Here is an 18,669-nt window from a genome sequence, read left to right on the forward strand (position 1 = left end):
GCATTAATATGAAATACTTTTGAAATACATAATTTTTTTTTTTAAATGGAACCTATACAAAAATCACATACTGTTGGATAGGATGTTGAAATGACTGGTGTGTAATATTTTTTAAAACCTTCATTTTTGGTCAGCACAAATTTCCTTTAATTTTCATTTCCAGTAGGATTTCATTTTAAGGTTTAATGTGTATGAAGCCAGTATAAAGTTTTATAGTGTAGTAATTGTGGATTCCAAGTCTTTTAAGATGAAAACTGAAAGGTGAAGTTTACTTAAGAAAATTAATTTTCTTCTTCTGTAACATCTAAGTCTTCATCCTCTTCATCATCATCTTCTGCCTGTTAATCTTTTCGTAGTCGACAGGTGGATACCTGTCCTGTTCCAGATATACACTTAGCTGAGAGTGTAATAGGCGACTTTGAATAGGCGACTTTGAATTTGCTCTTACCATATCTAAACGGGATGCATAATCTGGTGGATACAGAGAATTTCGGAAAACCTCCAAATCTTCTTCATCAATCTTTTGTATGTTTTGGTAGGCAGCAGTGTAGACCTCTAAAGTTTTGCCATGAAATAACATTTCAATAGTGATAAATTCTGAAAATATAGTCTTTATATCCTTTATTTTCTGCTTTTCAAAATTGTCAGTAGTTTTCTCCAGATGACGAGTTGTTCGGGTAGCATCCATTGTAGTTCCCTGCAATTCAGTTTCTGCCTGGGTTTCTATTTCTTCTTTTTTTCTTAAAATTATTCAAAATCAATAACAGGTCGATCCGATGGGTTTCGCTGACGTGTTCTTTCTGAGTTAACTGTTTAGCTTCTCGATTCCTTGCTGTTAATGTTGCTTTGAGGTCATCTCATTTCATTTTTACAATGGTTCCATAAGCTTTCAAATGTTCAACTACTTTGGCTTCAAGTCTTTCAACCTATTGAAAATTATTATAAAATATAACTCTGCTTGTCGATAATCCTGAAGTTTGGCAAACTCATCAGAAAAGTTTTTCAGGCCCTGCTTTAAATTTGGGGTCTCTGTAGAGGCATACACATTGATTCCATTCACCAGTAGGTCCGCTTTGTCTCGCAGTCTGGCAGTTTTCCGCACATAAGCACCAAAGATTTGGCACAGCTCTCCGAAATGCTTCTCCACATTTGTGACAGCATCTTGCAATTGTCTGGTGTGAGTGTCCCTTGCGCATGGCCGGGGACCCTGATCCGGGCTCAACGACCTGGGCTCAGAGGCGCCCAAGTGTCCTCCAGGGTGCGAGCCGCCGCCTCCTGGAGCCTGAGAGCCAGCCCCCTGTGCCGCCGCGCCGGCCCCGGCGTTTCTACGGCAACGCGGCGCGTCCCCGTGCTCAGGGCCCGAGTCGGCGGGAGCGCGGCCAGGGGAAGCCTGGGGGCCACTGCGCCCAGCCCCAGCCCCTCCGGCGCGTTCGCCTGGCGCGTTCCTTCCCGAGTGTGGCTGGTGGGCCGCGGAGGCCGGCGCCCGCTGGCGGGCCTTTCATTCACATGGAGAGCCCGATTTCATTCTTTTTAATGACCAAGTAATATTCCATTGTATATGCATATCATTTCTTTGTTATTCATTCATCTGTCAATGGATACTTAAGTTGCTTCCATAATTTGGCTATTGTAAATAATGCTGCAGTAAACATAGGGTGTGTATTTCTTTTTGAATTAGTGTTTTCATATTCTTTGGGCAAATACCCAGTAGTGGAATTACTGGATCCTATGGTAATTCTATTTTTAATTATTTGAGGAAGCTCCATAATGTTTTTCACAGTGGCTGCACCAGTTTGCGTTCCTACCAACAGTGCACAAGTGTTCCTTTTTCTGCACATCCTCATCAACACTTGTTTCTTGTGTTTTTGATTTTAGCCATTCTGACAGGTATGAGGCGAAACTCGTTGTTTAGATTTGCATTTTTCTGATGATGAATGGTGTTGAACATCTTTTCATGTGTCTGTTGGCCATCTGTATGTCTTCTTTAGAGAAATGTCTGTTCATGTCTTCTGCCCATTTTTAAATTGGATTATTTGCTTTTTGGTTTTGAGTTGTAGAAGTTCTTTATATATTTGGGCTACTAACCCTTTATCAGATATGTCATTTGCAAATATCTTCTCCCATTCAGTAGGTTGTCTTTTAGTTTCATTAATCGTTTCCTTATCTGTGCAGAAGCTTTTTATTTTGGTGTAATCTTAGTAGTTTATTTTTGTTTTTGTTTCTCTTGCCTTAGGAGACGTATCTAGAAAAATGTTGTTATAGTCAGTGTCAGAGAAATTAATGCCTGTGCTCTCTTCTAGGATTTTTATGGTTTCAGTTTTCACATTTAGGTCTTAAATGCATTTTGAGCTTATTTTTGTGTGGTGTAAGAAAGTGGTCCAGTTTCTTTCTTTCTTTCTTTCTTTCTTTCTTTCTTTCTTTCTTTCTTTCTCTCTCTCTCTCTCTCTTTCTTTCTTTCTTTCTTTCTCTCTTTCTCTCTTTCTTTCTTTCTTTCTTTCTTTCTTTCTTTCTTTCTTTCTTTTCTTTCTTTCTTTTTTTTGCATGTAGCTGTCCAGTTTTCCCAACACTATTTGTTGAACAGACATTATTTTTCCCCATTGGATATTCTTTCATGCTTTGTCAAAGATTGGTTGATCATATAACTGTGGATTTATTTCTGGGCTCTCTATTTTGTTCCAATGATCTATGTATCTGTTTTTGTGCCCGTACCTTACTCTTTTGATTACTACAGCTTTGTAGTATATCTTGAAATCTTGTTTTGTGATACCTCCCGGTCTGTTTTTCTTTTTGAAGATTGCTTTGCCTATTTGGGGTCTTTTATGGTTCCATACAAATTTTAGGATTGTTTGTTGTAATTCTGTGAAAAATGCTGTTGGTGTTTTGATGGGGAATGCATTAAACCTGTAGATTGCTTGGAGTGATATGGACATTTTAACAGTATTTGTTCTCCCAAGCCATGAGCATGGAATATCTTTTCATTTGTTTGTGTCATCTTCACTTTCTTTCATCAATGTTTTAAGTTTTCAGGGTAGAGGTCTTTCACCTTCTTGGTTAAGTTTATTCCTAAATACTTGATTCCTTTTGGTCCAATTGTAAATGTGATTTTTTAAAAAATTTCTCTTTCTGCTGCTTTATTATTGGTATATAGAAATGCACTGGGTTTCTATATATTGATTTTGTATCCTGCAAATGGTATCTTGTTTTGATATGCATTGCTTTAATCATGAGTGGATTTGAATATATTCTTTCTTGTCTTTTTTGGCCATTTCTATTTCTCTTTCTATGAATATGTATATACTTTACCTTTTTTTTTGTTTTGTTTTGTTTTGTTTTGTTTTTTTGCTTACTTTCTTCATCAACTGTTATGAAACTATAGGTTAAAGAATTTCTCTTCCCTGTGGTGTATGTGGATTTGTTCAGGTCATTTTTGGCTTTTTTTTTTGCTAGAGAGAAGTTATACATTTTTAAGTACCAATATTTGTCAGTATTTTCTTCCATGGCTTCTAAGTGTTTTTATCCTGCTTAGAAATATTTTTATGACTCTAGGGCTACAATAATTATGTATGTGCTTTCTTCTAGGAATGTATTTGTTTATTTTATTGATATAATGAATTATATGGGGTAAGAGCTTTTTTTCCCTTCAAAGCATTAGCCAATTGCCCTAATATAATTTTTCATGTATTAACTCCAATATGGAAAACAGTGCCAAACTGTTTTAATCATAACAGTATCATAGTATTTTTAATATGTGTTTAGGCTTGAGTCCTTTCATACTATACTTTCTCAGAATTTTCCGGGATAATATTTTATATTGATTCTTCTTGAAAATCTTTTGGCATCATTTCGTGTTACTAATAAAAAATCTCATTAGTATTTTAATTTTGTCTGAAAGTTGTATATTAGTTTTGGGGGAACTTTACATTTTTTTTTTCAATATTGAGTTGTCTTATGTTAGAACATGTCATGCAATTAAATCTTAGTTCATGTTTCTCAGTAGTTTTACGTTTTGCTTCATATGGATCCTATGCATTTCTCAAGTTAATTTTAAGCTATTTTATTTTTGGGAGTGGCATTCTGAATTGAATCTTTTCTTCCATTATATTTTCTCATGGTTATAGTTTATATATAAGAAAACTTAATTTTAATGTTAATTACATAAATTTGTTAAAAAAAATTTTTTTAATGAGTTTTATCTGGACTGTCTTGAGTTTTGTAAAATAACAACCACATGTCATCCCCAAAATAATGGAAACATTTCTTGATTTCAATTGTACACCTTTATTGCTGTTTTTTTCTTTTTCCTAATTGCATTGGCATGTCCTTGTTTAAAGATAAGTGTGGAAATAGTGGACATTCTGGTATTCTTTCTGACATTAATGGTGACTTTTAGGGTTTCTGTTAAGCATATATCTAGCTTTTAATTTTAGATACATATTCATTGTCTTCAAAAGTGTCTATTTCTGCTGTTAATGTCTTACTCCAGGTTATGAGTAAGATTTAGAACTAAATTTGAAGTTCTTTATCTAGAGGCCGGTGGGTTTGCACAGAAATAGTCATTTTAAAATGATGTGTTCATATTGTAAATGGTTCATAACTATAGTCTTTGGGTCAAATCTGTCCTCCATTTCATAATGTTCTTGCTCTGACTTCAGTCCAGATGGCAGCAAATGCAATTACACATAAGAGTAAAAGCTAATCCAGCACTTCTCATTCCATGAATAGGAATTAAAACATTTTAGTGCCCAAGCTTGAGCATTATGCTTGATAATGGAAGGGGATCCATCATGGAGTTTCTGCAGAGAATAGCCTTTCCTATACATTACCACTTCATCCTCCCTGCCAGCATCACAGAAACAATGGGTTGCTCCCATGAATAATTTCAAGGGTTACATACTTTTTTTTTTTTTTTTTAGCATATCCTGAGTTTTTTTTTTCAACTTGTGAGAGTAGAACTTTTAAAAATGTATAACCATATGTCCAGATTTGAAATCAGTTAAGAAGCCAAGCTTGTTGGCTATTATAATGATAAAATAGGCCAATTTCTGCATCAGGTCATGGCTAAATTGAAAGTACGTACAATCCCCCCTGGATGCAATTATTTCTCATGTAGCCCTTTTAATAACGCACACATTTTGTGCCAAATAAGCTGATCAATAGTAGCTCTGGGAGAAAATCTCATCAATGCCAGTGTGTCCTGCATGATTTTTGTGAACAAATTAAAACTAAAAAGACATACTAAAGTGATCTCCTTCTTACCAGCTCCTGGGGGTAGGCACTGAGGAAAGGTGAGTAGGGAGTTGAAATTTATAAAAATAACCATGGCCCTCCAGGGAGAAGCAAACCATATAGAGACAGTGAAATTCTTCATGGAGAAGGATCAAAGTGGGCCCTTTTGCAGCCCGTTTATCATCTAGATTGTTTAGGGGTGAGCAGTGTGATCACTGGCTGAATGATACACCTGTCTCTTTTCCTCTCTTTCCTGGGCCCATCTTCCACAGGCCCTACTGTGGGGGCACTGGCCTCTCAGCACCTTTGCTTTATAGTCACTAGCTTCCAGAGCTCAGTGGAACAGCCCCTTCACATGCAGGAAGTAAGGGAACAGCCCCTTCACATGCAGGAAGTAAGGGAAGTATGTATCCAAGGGCGGTTGTCTAGGGGGCATATCATGGTTAAAAAGTGTTCATATCAAAAACTAATGATGTATGGTGACTAACATAACATAATAAAATAAAATAAAAAAAAAAGTGTTCAGGATTTCATGGCACCCATTAAGCATGGGACTAAGTTGAGATACCCCAGTTGACCTGCCCAATAGCTGGGAGCTAAGCTCCATGTGATTGTGGCATGACCCAAAACTACATGAAAAAATTGCAATAATTATGTAATCCAGATGCCACCTTTCCTCTCATCCCCAACTTGTATCTTAGGATCATCATTTTTGAAACAAAATATAATCATTACCTCTTACATAACGTGATGGGTAAAGGAGGAATTTCTCTGGTTGAAAGGGTGAAAAATTGGGAGTTCTCCATTGGTCTTTCCCTGGGATCCCTTCCCTACGAGGATTTATACATGATAAGCACATATTATCATCTTAATGAACATTCCAATAACTTGTTACAGATTTTTGTAAACATGGTAATACATCAACAAGCATTTATTAAACTACTGAGTTTACTACTGTGTTTTATGGATATACAGAAGAATATTAAATACAGGTAGTGTCCTTTATGGGTTTTAGTTTAGTTTGAAATAGTAATTATTGTAACCCAAAGAATAAGTACTAACTCAGTTACTTTCCCCATCAACATGGTCATTCCACTTATGCAAAGAGGCAAAGAAGTTTCAGAGGGGCGAAGATTTGCTGCAGCCCTGACCTGGAAGTGGCAGAGCTGAAGCTTAAACCTGCATCTGTTTGGTTTGCAAGCCTGTGTTTAATTATGTGTTCTGCATTGCCAACATGTGCAACATAGCTGGAGCACATGGAGTGCTGGGTGGAGTTGGATTTGCTAGAGGTAAGCAGTTAGGAGAAGAGAGAGGGAGAGGTCCAGGCAGCACAGCCTCCTCTGGGACCCTGCCTGGCAGTCTGCCCACAACATGCTGCTGATTGGCTTTTACACATAGCTTCCAGCCTATCAGAATTAGTCTCATCCTAATATTATTAAAGCAATAAATCATCACTTACAGCCAGTTTTCATCCCATTTCTACCCCAGACCCAGTTTCATGAGATGGAGGCCTAAATCTTATTTTTAACACTTTTCCTAATACTGGGAACCTTATAGATAATAAATGTTTGCTGGATGAATCAACAAATCAGTGAATTTGTACAATACACACACCTATACACAGATAAAACCACCTAAACAAACAGGCATACAAATGTGCAGGCATATATACATACAGCTTAGCTTCACTGTAAGAAAAAGGGGAAGGGGTAAGAGCACATTGTTAGTGTACAGATTAGATAGATAACTCACTGATATAGGACAGAGGAGGTCCCCTGGCTCTTTTCCAGTGGATGTCAGCCTTAGCTAGAAGGATAGTACTCTCGGGAGGCTTTAAGAATACTGATACTTTGGTCCCACTTGACACAAAATGAATCAGAATTCTCTGGAATTAGGCTCCAGGAATTGATATCTTAAAGAAACATTGCAGGAAACTCTACTTTGAGACAGGTTTGATAACCTCTACTTACTTGCTGGAAATCTCAATATTATGACTGAAAATAATTCATATTTTTGTGTTACTAATGAGATGAGAATTTTAATCCTCAAATTAACTTTGGATATTAAACTTTGACATGTATACTTTGTATTTTAATTCTCTGCTAAAAGCAAGATCTTTTTAAGGTCAAAAGTAAGAAGGCTTGTCCTCTCTGGCTTAAGGTCAGGAGGTGGACCTCAGGCAGGTTTATGGGTAGGTGGGCTTGGCCTTTCATCTTCATCTGCCTGTTACCTGTGGTGCTCAGAGGTTTGGGACCAGTTGGCTGATCCTCTAAGTTTAACTCTTTGTCACTACATATGTCAAACACCACAAACATCTTTTGGGAGTCTCTGGCTTCTTCTTTGTCCCCTTGGTCATCTCACTCTCTTCTACCTAAAGAGTGGTTTCCTAGACATGGACCCTCCCTCTCTACTCCATGTTGTCTTTGTGGGTGATCTTGCCACAACTTTGGCTTCAGTGACCATCAGTTGCCAATAACTCCTTGTCTTAGTTTCTTAGGGTTGCTTTCATAAAGTGCCACAAAGAAGGCAGCTTAAAACTATAGGAATGTATTCTCTCAAAGTTCTGGAAGTCTGAAAGTTCTAGAAGTCTAAAATTAAGATATCTCTCATGCTGTACTCTCTTCTAGCCTCTAGCAGAGGAACCTTCTTTTCCTCTTTCAGCCTTGGAGGCTTCAAGCTTCCTTTGGCTTGCAGCTGCTGTGCTTTAATCTCTGCTCCACCACCACGTGGTGCTCTCCCCTCATGTGTCTATGTCACCGTCTTCTCCTCTTCTTATAAGGACACAGCCATATATATTGGACTAGGAGGCCACCCTACTCCAGCATAACCTCATCTGAACTAATTACATCTGCCATGACCCTATTTCCAAATATGGTCACACTCTGAGGTACTGGGGGTCAGGACTTCAACATGTTTTTTGAGGGGGCACAATTCGACAGATAGTACCCCTGCATCTCCATCTGCTGCTTTGTCTTTACCTCTAAGCTCCAGCCCACCTGTTGGACTTCTCCCAGAGAAAGTCCACAAATAACTAAAATTCTATGGAAGGCAGTAAACTCATCATTTCTTATTGCTGGATCTCCTTCACAGTTCCTTATTTCAGTGAATGGTATATCACCATGCACCCAGCTATGCAAACCAGGTGTGTTGTCATCCTTGACATCACTGTCTTTTTAATACCAATCATTCATAAAATAACTCAGAAAATTCTAGCACTTAAACAACTCTCAAATGTCCTCGCCTCTCCCTATGCCCTCATATTCACAGCCACTCTTAGGTCTTATTCAACAATGTTTCTGGCTGGGTCTCTTGTAATAATTCTCCCACATCTAATATTGCCCCTACCCATCAATTTCCCATAGTATATATGTATTGCTGTTTTAAAACACAGATTTTATTATGTAATTTTCCTTATAAAACCCTTAGATATTTCCCATTTCCATCGCATAAATTTCAAAATTCCTAATGTATCTTATGTGGCCCAAAGATTAAGCACCACTCTATCATTTCAGCTCCACACGTCGTTCCACAACTCATTCTCCACACTCCAGCCCACACTGGCCTTCTTATATTTCTTTGATGCTCCATGATGTTTCTGCATCAGGGACTTTACACATATTTTTAGTTTCCTGGAGTTTTCCTCCCCTACCCTTCTTTGCTCAACTTCGGATCCCAGATGAAATTTCATCTTCTCCAAGCAGCTGTCCCTGATTTTTCAGTCCAGGTCAGGTATCCTGTAAAATGCTCTTGTGGTACTCCGTACTGTTCTTTCATGGTATGTATCATAATTGTAATGAAACTTTGAATTACACAATCAGTCTACAATCACTTTCTTCCACTGAAATGTGATCTCTAAGAAGCAAGGGAGGAGGGGCTGCATCTCTTCACTGTTATTGCTCTAGTTCCTAGAACATTGTCCAGCACATAGCTGACAATCAAGACATCTTTGGTAAATGAATAAATGAATAAATGAATAAAAGGCAAGGCGTGTTTTGGTTTTGCTCACAGGTATATCCCTGATATCTTTGCATAGCACCTTGCACATCAAAGTTATGTTATAAATACTGATTGAATAAAATGGTGTCTTAGCCCTTTCCTTATCCATAATATTGGAACATACATCTTTGGGACAGCCAGGCACAGCCACTCCAGAGAGGACAATGAATAAGGTGATCAGTGAATAGCAAACAAGAGCACCACCATGTATGAATATTCTGAAATCCCCACACATTTGCTCTTTTTTAATTACATGTTCACCCCCAACAGCAGTATGGGAGTCATTCTGACAGCTTCCATCTAGCTGGTACAAGCAAGGACAGGTTCTCTTGACATTTCTCTTCCTCACGTCAGACCTCTGCAGGGAAAGCAGCAGGCAGGGGCTTTGGGGGCAAGGTTCCACACACCCAGTGTCACACTCTGCCCTTGGGGGAAATAGCTTATAGTGAATACTCTTAGCAAAATGGCCATAAAAACTTTTACTTGGTTGTCAAATGTAGATGTGGATTACCTGAAACTAGACCATGTAGTAAAATAAACACAGCCCGATGTATTTAGCATTAATGCCATCCAATCTGTAGCTGTTGGTTTTTGTCAATATGCAAAATGCTTTCACATGCATTCTCACCATTGAGTCCTACAACAAACCTGTGGCAAGAGTTACTATTTTCTCTTTTTACATTTATGAAATTAAGTCTCAGTGTAAGGCAACTAGCATGGTGTCTGGAACATAGTAAGAACATAGTGTGTAGCAGAGCTAGAAAGCAAGCCAAGTTCTCTGATTCCCAGGCAATGCTTCTCCATCTCCTACTGCCTTCCATGAGGGCAGACGTGGGAGATGAGTTTGGCACAGGTGGGTGGGCATGGCTTGATGCTCTTCCTGTAGCTCTCTCCTGAGAAGGGGTCCAGGTGCCTGCTCTTGGGAGTCCTTCCAAATATATGCCATTCATACTTGTTAGCCATTCTAGAGCACTTCTTATAAGTCAAGCACTTTTATAAGTACTCTATACCTATTATCACATTTGATCCTAACAGCATAAATTTGAAGTATGAACTAATATTACCTCCATTACCGAGGAAGAAACTGGGAACCAGGGAAATTAAATAATGTTCCCAAGCCTATGCAGTAAGTTTTAGTGCCAAACACCCAGGCAGTCTGATTCCAGAGCCCAAACAATTATGCATTACATTGAACTGCCTCCTCTACCACAGTCTATTTTCTTTATGTTGTCATCTCTACCCTTCTACTCGCTACCACCCTCTCCCAGGGAAGTCTGACTTTACTTATACTCTGGGTTTTAACTGGACTTCACTTTCTCTCAATCCCTTTGTCTCTCTGTAATAGAGAAGGAAACAAAAATACATTCCTTGGATTAAAAGGAAGGATTTATAAAAAGGGCCATGATGTTCTTTTAGGATATTAGTGCTTACTCACTGGTAGTACTTAGAGGGTGATTATAATAATTATGCAAAGCAAACAAATTAGCTAAGTTAACTTCTCACTAAAGCTCATTTCAATGAGGTGTACATGAGAAAATGAATTCTCCCACTTATTGTTCAACTGAATGGGAATTCTAAAGGGGAAAGACCATTCTAACAGGGATAATTAAAAGAGATATAACTTAGACATCACATTTAAAACAAACACACATGTGCACACACATAACTACTATTTAAGACCTATGTGCAAAGACATAGATTTGGAGACCAATTTCAAGGTGGCTTATTTTGAATAAAAGCAATAAAAACTTCTGATTGAGAACTGCAGCAGCATCTTTAAAATGCTCATATTTCTAAAATAATGAGCTACTTTGGAAGATGACAGATTTAAATGATGAAGCATAAGCTTCAAAATACTTGCTGTCTAGGCAAGCTTATGATATTTCTACGAATGGGGTTTTCATAGTCTGGGGGGAATTGAGAAGGGTACATTGAGTACTTCTCAATTTTAACAAGCACTTTATATTGCAAAGTTCTTCATAATCACTTTTAATAATTGTTCCCTCCAACAGCTCTGTTATTCCCATTTCAGAAATACAGTAACTGATACAGATAGAATAAAGGGAATAATTTGAAGCTCTCTTCCTAGTTAATTTGAGGAGCTTAACAATTTCTCCTAGCTGAAAATTACGAGAAATCAGATTTGCCATTGAAGGGTTGATCTGTATGATTCTTAAAAGGGGCTCTATTGTGGGATTCACAGCTGTACATGCAGTTCTGGCTGGACTTGTGCTGCAGTTAGGTCTGGAGGATTCAGCAGTCAGCGGTGGGAAGGTTACAGGTGGGACGGGCCAACCCAAGGAGATACACTGGCTCCACTCTTGTATTTCAGCTGGTATGCAACTCTCTGAAGTACTGTATTTTGAAAGGAATCATTCATTCCTTCAGGAGCAACTATTTACTGAGCATCCACAAAGAATCTGTATTAAAAGCTTTCTAACCAAAAGTGACTTGGAAATCTGCCTCTGCATCTTGCTACCAAGCTCTCATAGACCAGTCATGCACACAGTACTTTGCACTTGAACTGTCCCAAGTTAGATACAATTTGAATGTCAAGTGAGAAGTGCAAATTTCTAAGTTTTATTGACCATGGTTTTAAAGATGCCACAAATCCCGGGAGATACTTATCTAAATATATTAAAGATCAGTTGATCTGTTATCTTGTCCATCCTTGAAAGCACAGGGTGACTTCATCTTCTCTGTGAAACCTGTCTAGACCAGCTCATCTCTGATCTTCACCACTTGGGATTGGTACCACACAGACTTCCATTTCACTTCAATTCCATTCAACCTTTCTTTGAATATTTACTTTTTGTCAAGTCTGGTGCTGGGTCTAGGAATATTGCATCATATATGTTATGAATTTTTTTGTTTATTTCATGTTTTGATCTTGTTGTGCTGTGAAATAGCTCCCAGAGGAGAGGTTGTAGCTGATACTTTACCTAATATCTTCTAACATTGCCCAGCACAGTACTTTGCACATAGGAAAAGACTGATCATGGTAGCCATTCAGTTGAATTGCATAAGTAAATGCCAGTGCTATTCACTCATTTACTATTATTTTTGAAATTCTTGTAAACCAAAGGGAGTGGTTACATCTTGTTTTCTAAATGAATGTTTATTTATAGTTCTGATTTCTTCCATTTGCATCATAGAAACCCGCTAAACCTTCTTTTTTGGCTCCAATTATTACTTGGCATACATTACCCTTTCTTTTTCCTCTTTTTCACTGACCTTCTGCATAGCTTTTAAATTTGCACAGATCTGTGATAAGACAGGGAATTCTGCCACTCCTTGACAGATATTCTGTCATTCTGTACATTTCATAAAGACAGAAGATGTGGTAGAAATTAGCAATGTCACCTCCAACGTCAAACTCAGTTAACAATCCTTTCCTGTTCATTTTCATACTCCACTTAGCCTAAAGTTTTCACTGTTGTCTTCTTTTTTGAAACTGAAAAGTACATCTGCATTTGCAAGGAACGGTGACAGGAGATGTAGCCAATGAGAAAAAGCTGATAGAGGGAAAAAATGTGTTAAAACACATGGCTATTAGAGTCATAATATATTCTAGAAAGAGATTTCAGAGTTTAATACCCATTATTTGCAAACAAGGAGCCTAAAATCCAAAAAGTAAGCATTTTATCCTGGTCACCTAGCAAGTCAGTGGGAGACTTTGGATTATATGCTGGTTTGGTGGCTATTCTGATTCATCAACATAAAATCCTCTGTGAGGTAACATTCTGGGACACTGACCTAGTCTGTTAAGTTGCCTCTAGAGAGGTATATTTCATTGTGGTTTAGAGCACAAAATTTGGAGTTAGCTCTGGATTTTCAAAATCAGGCTCATGAAATAACCTTGAGCCAGTTGTATTTGTTCCCTTAGTGTCTGTTATCTCCTCTATAAAATGAAGATAATGATAGTGTCTACAGGGTTGTTGTGTGAATTAAATGAGCTAACAGCTCATGATCTGGCACGCTGAGAAGCTCAAATCCTGGCTCTTACTATTACACATACACTCTTTAGGAATAATTGTGAAGCACACAGATGAGTTCTTTGGCAGGAAGCAATTCAATAGCACATGTCTTTGAATCTGTAACTAGCCTTTGGTGACCTATTAAACTAGGACATTACCCACTTGCCATGTTTATTCATTTGCGTTTTCATCGGGTGCCTACAGAAGGATTTACTGGGCACCTACCCAGTGCCATCTACTGTGCTAGGCACCGGCAATACAGAGGTGACTTACATGTGGTCTCTGTCCTTCTTGAAATACTTGCACAGAGAGGTAACTGCATTAGACTGATACAACTAACAGTAGAAGTATGCATAGGGTAGCCCAGAGAAAAGATTGAGGCCTAACAAATGGGTTTTAAGAGAGTCAGAGAGCCCTTTGAATATTTGTTTCATTCTAAGGTTTCTGTGATCATGTTCATGATGAAATAACAGGAAAATCTGCTCTCTCCTAATATGTGCAAACAAATTCAGAAATGACATATTGCAAAGGTAGGTCATATCTGATTTAACATGCTCTGGCTTCCACCTAAGGAGTCAGCCCTTGCCTTGTTTCCTCTACTTCCTCTTTCCCCACAGACAGCCAAAAAAGTTTGCATTATGAAGCTATGGATGCATACTCACTCTAGATAGCAGTGATTCTCTTTTTGAAGGACAATGGACGGGAGGTTTAGGGTGGATTTAATTTATGATTTTGCTTATGAGTGATCTCAGGTAGGACCTGGACTAGATAGAGAATCATATGATCTTTTCACTTATCAGGAAAAAGTTTTATGGCAACGATGAAATGAAAAGTATCCTTGGGGAATAGAGAATGAATGTCACTAAGAATGTTGTCAGGAAGAGCAGAGCCCTGTTGCATTACAGAGTAATAAAAGGCAGTGCTATGCTGGCATGACAGGAAGTATGCAGCTTACCTTCCTTCTTGGACATTTGGGAAGACTGAGGCCCAGTAAGCTTTGCGAAGGTCATATGTGAGCTGATGAGAGAAGCTGGGGATATTGTCCGTATCAGTCTATTCCCCTTTCCACCATGAGAGTGTCTTGTTACTTGCAATCTGCTCTGCATGATCTGAGAACATTTCCACTGATCTCTGAGAATTTTCAGAACTTGTCCATCTATTTGATTCTGCATTTTTTCTAGTGGGACCTTTTCATACTTTTTCATCCAGCTTGTTTTTCTGCCCTCTAACCATTGCTTGTTTCTCTGTCATCCATTTGACTGCTATGATGGATTTTAAGAATTGATATCAAGGACTCAACCTAGAACCTTGAACCAAGCTTCCCTCCGTAGCACTGTGGCTCCTCCCATCTACCATTCTTCCACTTTGCTTTATCCACCTTCTGCCCTCACCTGACCCCATTAAGCATCTAGCAGAGTACTATGTAACACAGAGCATTCAATAAACATTTGTTACATTAAACAAAAACAATGACTTGACAATAAAATAAGCATAATGGAACGATAATGTGACACATTGCAGAGGATAAAATGGATCCTAGCAGTGTTGGGGGAGGTCATCAAGAAGATATGACTACCAGTTGAACCATGAGCTGGACCTGGGCAATTAGAGGCTCCTTACCCCTCCCCTGTCCTTGGAATATGGTTTCTACTTGCCTTCTTCTCTCCCAGAGGCTACTTTAAGGACATAGCCTTGAGATAGTGATGTGATATTGAGAACATCTGGATGGTATACACGACTGAATTCAGTTAAGGCCTCTGTAGAGTATAAACTTTTAAGATGTGGGCAGATGTGGAGATACTAATTGTGTGGCTGTGCAAGACAAGCCTTCTATGTAAGTTCCCTGCCACCTACCAGTCTGGAGTGACCTGCCTCTTTCTTTGGTCTCTCCCTGCCCTCTGCTTATGGGGACAGCTTTCAGATTACCCCTGGGAGGTTCCCAGGGAGCTTGCCAACCAACAAGCAGCAACACAAAATTAAGCATCTTTTTGATCAGCTCTGTCCAACTCTATAGGAAAAGAGCTTCTCTATGAAAGGGTAGTTTCCTCTTCGCCTCCCTAATTTATTTTCTTCCCATGTCCCTTTGTCTTTGCACGTGTCTCTCTATGCTACATTGCTGGGGCAGTAATCTCTGCAGCTGCTAATTGTGCCTTCATGGATCTGCAATACTTCTCATGGCCTTGATAGACAACTTTTCCCTTAACATATTTATGTTTCCAAAATACTTCGTGCTTTTCCTCCCTTGGGAGTGCCTGGGAAATGTAGATAGGGATGGCTCTGTGCACAGCAGACTTCCTCTGCCCTGCCTTAGATTCAGTGCAGGAGCCTGAAGCCAAAAATTAGAATAAGGCTTACAGAAGCTGCTTTGAGACCTGTGGTTACTAAGGGGAGAACAATTCAGGTGGGGGACGGGTATGGAATGAGGGAGTGGGGGACAGTAAAGATGTGGTCTCTGTGCCACCCAGCTGTAATTTGTTCTGAAAGACTCCTAAAGACTCTTTGCTCTTCACATTGCTCTGACATTATGTAAACCTCAGCATCATTGTCCCGCTGAGGCTGCTCTAGGTTCTGACCTTTCTCTATCTGATGCTTACCTGCCTTCCTCATTTCCAGGACATAGTTATCTGGATTCCAGACCTACCTCTGCCTGTTTCAGGCCCTGATGCTTAGCACCTCCAAGGCTTCTTGTAGTCAAACATTTCATATCCACTGTCCCCTGCCTAGGTTAGGCTCTCAAATGGCTCTTACCCATTTCACTGTCTTCTAATCGGCTTTCCCCTCCAGCTGCCCTTACTGTCAACCCACCATCTCCATAAGACAGAGAGCCTTTTCCATATGCCAGTCATCTGGTCAAGGACCTTCTGTGGCTCCCACTGCCTTTGGAACAGGCCCTCAAGGATTGTTGCTGATTGATGGATTGCTCTGTAAACTCTGCATGGTGCCTGTGTTTACGAGGCTCTGACACAGCTTTTAATGACCACTCACATTAATCTCTCTTTCCAAAAAGGTCTTTGGAGATATTTAATGTGCAACCAGTGTCTCTTTCACGTAGATGGGTATGCCTGGGAGGTAGAAGTAACTCCAGAGAAACCATTGAGTTTAAACAACACTCTGAATGACATGTCTTCTTTTGGGATATTTCTCTGAACTGATCTGCTTGAAAGTGGAATATGCCTTCATTTTCAGCATTACTCCAGATTTGGATGCTGTTGGCGTCTCAGAGCCCTGCCATGTTCCTTGTGACAGCTCGAGCAAATTCTAATTATGGAAAGATAAATACGAGTTCTAACTTCTTGCTTTTCCCCAGGATGTCACAACCCTAAATGCTTCGTGAGTTCAGATTTTTGTGAGTCACTCTTATTGTGCAGGAGAAAAGTTTATATTATTAAATCTACTCTTAGCTGTACAATTTCTTCAGAGACCTAGAGCTCTTCCTGCCTTTACAAATTTAAAAAAATTGGATAAAGAGACAATAACCTGAGCTTTCCTGGAGACACTGGATATTTTGATCTATTTTTACTGCAGCCTATTTCCAAGGGCAACACATCTCTGATTTTTTTAATCAAATGGTGTGAATCAAAAGTTGCAGCCTGACCTCTGGAGCAGATACCATGGGATGTCAGCGGTAACTGTGAATAGTGCGAGCACCAAAAAAGGAGTTGTCTTGGTCTTACTATGGGAAAATAACCTTGACTCTATGCTGAGGAAGCAGACTACCATCTCAGAAAGCAGAAGGGGGGAGCACAGTGGTGGTTACTTTACCTTTGGGATTGCTGCATTTTGATCTGCTGCTTACTCTTGTCTGGGCACTGGTTGAGTCTGAACCGGGAGGGCTACTGTGCCTGGCTAAGACAAGATTAAAAGATTAGTCCAACTTCTCACTGCTGTCAACTCTTTTTTTATTGAGTGAGTGTCACAAGTAGATGCTGCTGAGAAATCTCAGTGGAAAGGTGGAACAGAGGGCAACTGAGCAGAGAAAATCACACTTGTATTTGTTTTTGAACAGCAGGGATAACCATTAGCAAATGTATGAGTTAAAGCCTTATTGACACTTATATTGTAATTAGGATCACCATTTTGTTGTTGTTGGTGTTGAAAGGTAAGACTTCTGAGTTTCAAATCTAAGAATCTCAATGCCTAGTGAAATTCTGGGCACATTATATGGAGTGTAGAAGTATTTAGTAATTAATTAATGAAAAAAACGGGACAGAACATTGTTGAATATTCCCCTTTCCCCCAAGAGTTAGGGCCATTTCATGTGCTCTTGTGGCACCCCTGGTTCTTTCCCCAAATTACTTGTCCGTTCTTTGGCTTCCCTTCTAATTGAATTCCAAGAGGGCAGAGATTATGTCTGCCTTATTATTATTCTGTGTAGTCCCAGCTTTTAGGTTGATACGAGTACATAGTGCACATACAATAAACATGTATTGCATGACTAAATAATATTTGAAAGGTCACACATTTGGCACTTGTGATTTCCATCAATAAACTTCATTTAATAAATCCTATAATCATAGTGACTCCATATCTTTGAGAGCTTGAGTCTCTATCCTTTTTATATACTATATTACTTTACCCATCATCAAGGCACAGGGCTGACAAAGCTAAGAAGACCTTTCTTCTCCCCTGAAGAAAAATGAAAAAAAAAAACAAAAAACAAAAACAAATACAGCCAAACCAGTTTTATTCACCCCTGAGCAGGTGCAGAAGTTAACCTAGGAGGAGATCTGGTGGTCTAAAGAGGTTTAGCAACTGAGTGAGGGATATAGCCAAAGACTGGTAGTGTGGACAGTGAGTACAGAGGCAGATGAGGGCTGGCTCAGAAAATGTGCTTGGTGGCATGCCAATTTCTGAGAACTAGATGTGTCTACAGCCAAAGACAGATAAGTTATATCTTAGGGGATACCAACTGAGCTCATGGGATAGTCTCAGATGAGAGTTCTTCTCCCTAATGATTTCTGGACACTGGAAAAGTCCCCTAGAATTTAGCTGTTACTATAGGGAAAAAGTGGGGAGGGAAAGGAGTTTTAATTGACATTGTCTCTTCAAAAAGACCAAAATTAAATAAATCAATGCAATGTCACATCTACCTGAACATTACCAAAAAAAAAAAAAAAAAAAAAAAAAAGCCTCCTGCTTCCCTGATAGTTTGAAAGAAGGAATAAACAAATTTAGAGAAAAATAACAGAAATGCTTGAGCCTGTAGATCTGATTATCAGAAACTGATCATTGTCATCTCTGGAAAGTTTAAATTGAAAAAAGAAAACACAGCCTGGAGAAATAGGTGGTGCTTCCGTTGTTAGAATAAAGAAGACCACCTTAACATTATTTCATATACTAGGCCACCTGTTCTTTTCAAGCAAATCTTCCCCTAACTTCCCTATGTCATCTGCTAAAAGATGAGTGATGAAGTTTAAGTACATGATCTCCAAATAATTAAACCAATAAATAAACCTGATATTTACTTTCA

The 18,669-nt window shown here is 39.0% G+C and overlaps 1 pseudogene; it reads right to left on the reverse strand.

Moving 5' to 3' along the window:
- Positions 1-281: 281 nt before the first annotated feature.
- On the reverse strand, positions 282-14,404 carry LOC116623980 (annotated as a pseudogene).
- Positions 14,405-18,669: the final 4,265 nt, after the last annotated feature.

This window comes from Phoca vitulina, unplaced genomic scaffold (genome assembly GCF_004348235.1).
Source record: "Phoca vitulina isolate PV1807 unplaced genomic scaffold, GSC_HSeal_1.0 scaffold63, whole genome shotgun sequence".
Lineage (NCBI taxonomy): Eukaryota > Metazoa > Chordata > Mammalia > Carnivora > Phocidae > Phoca > Phoca vitulina.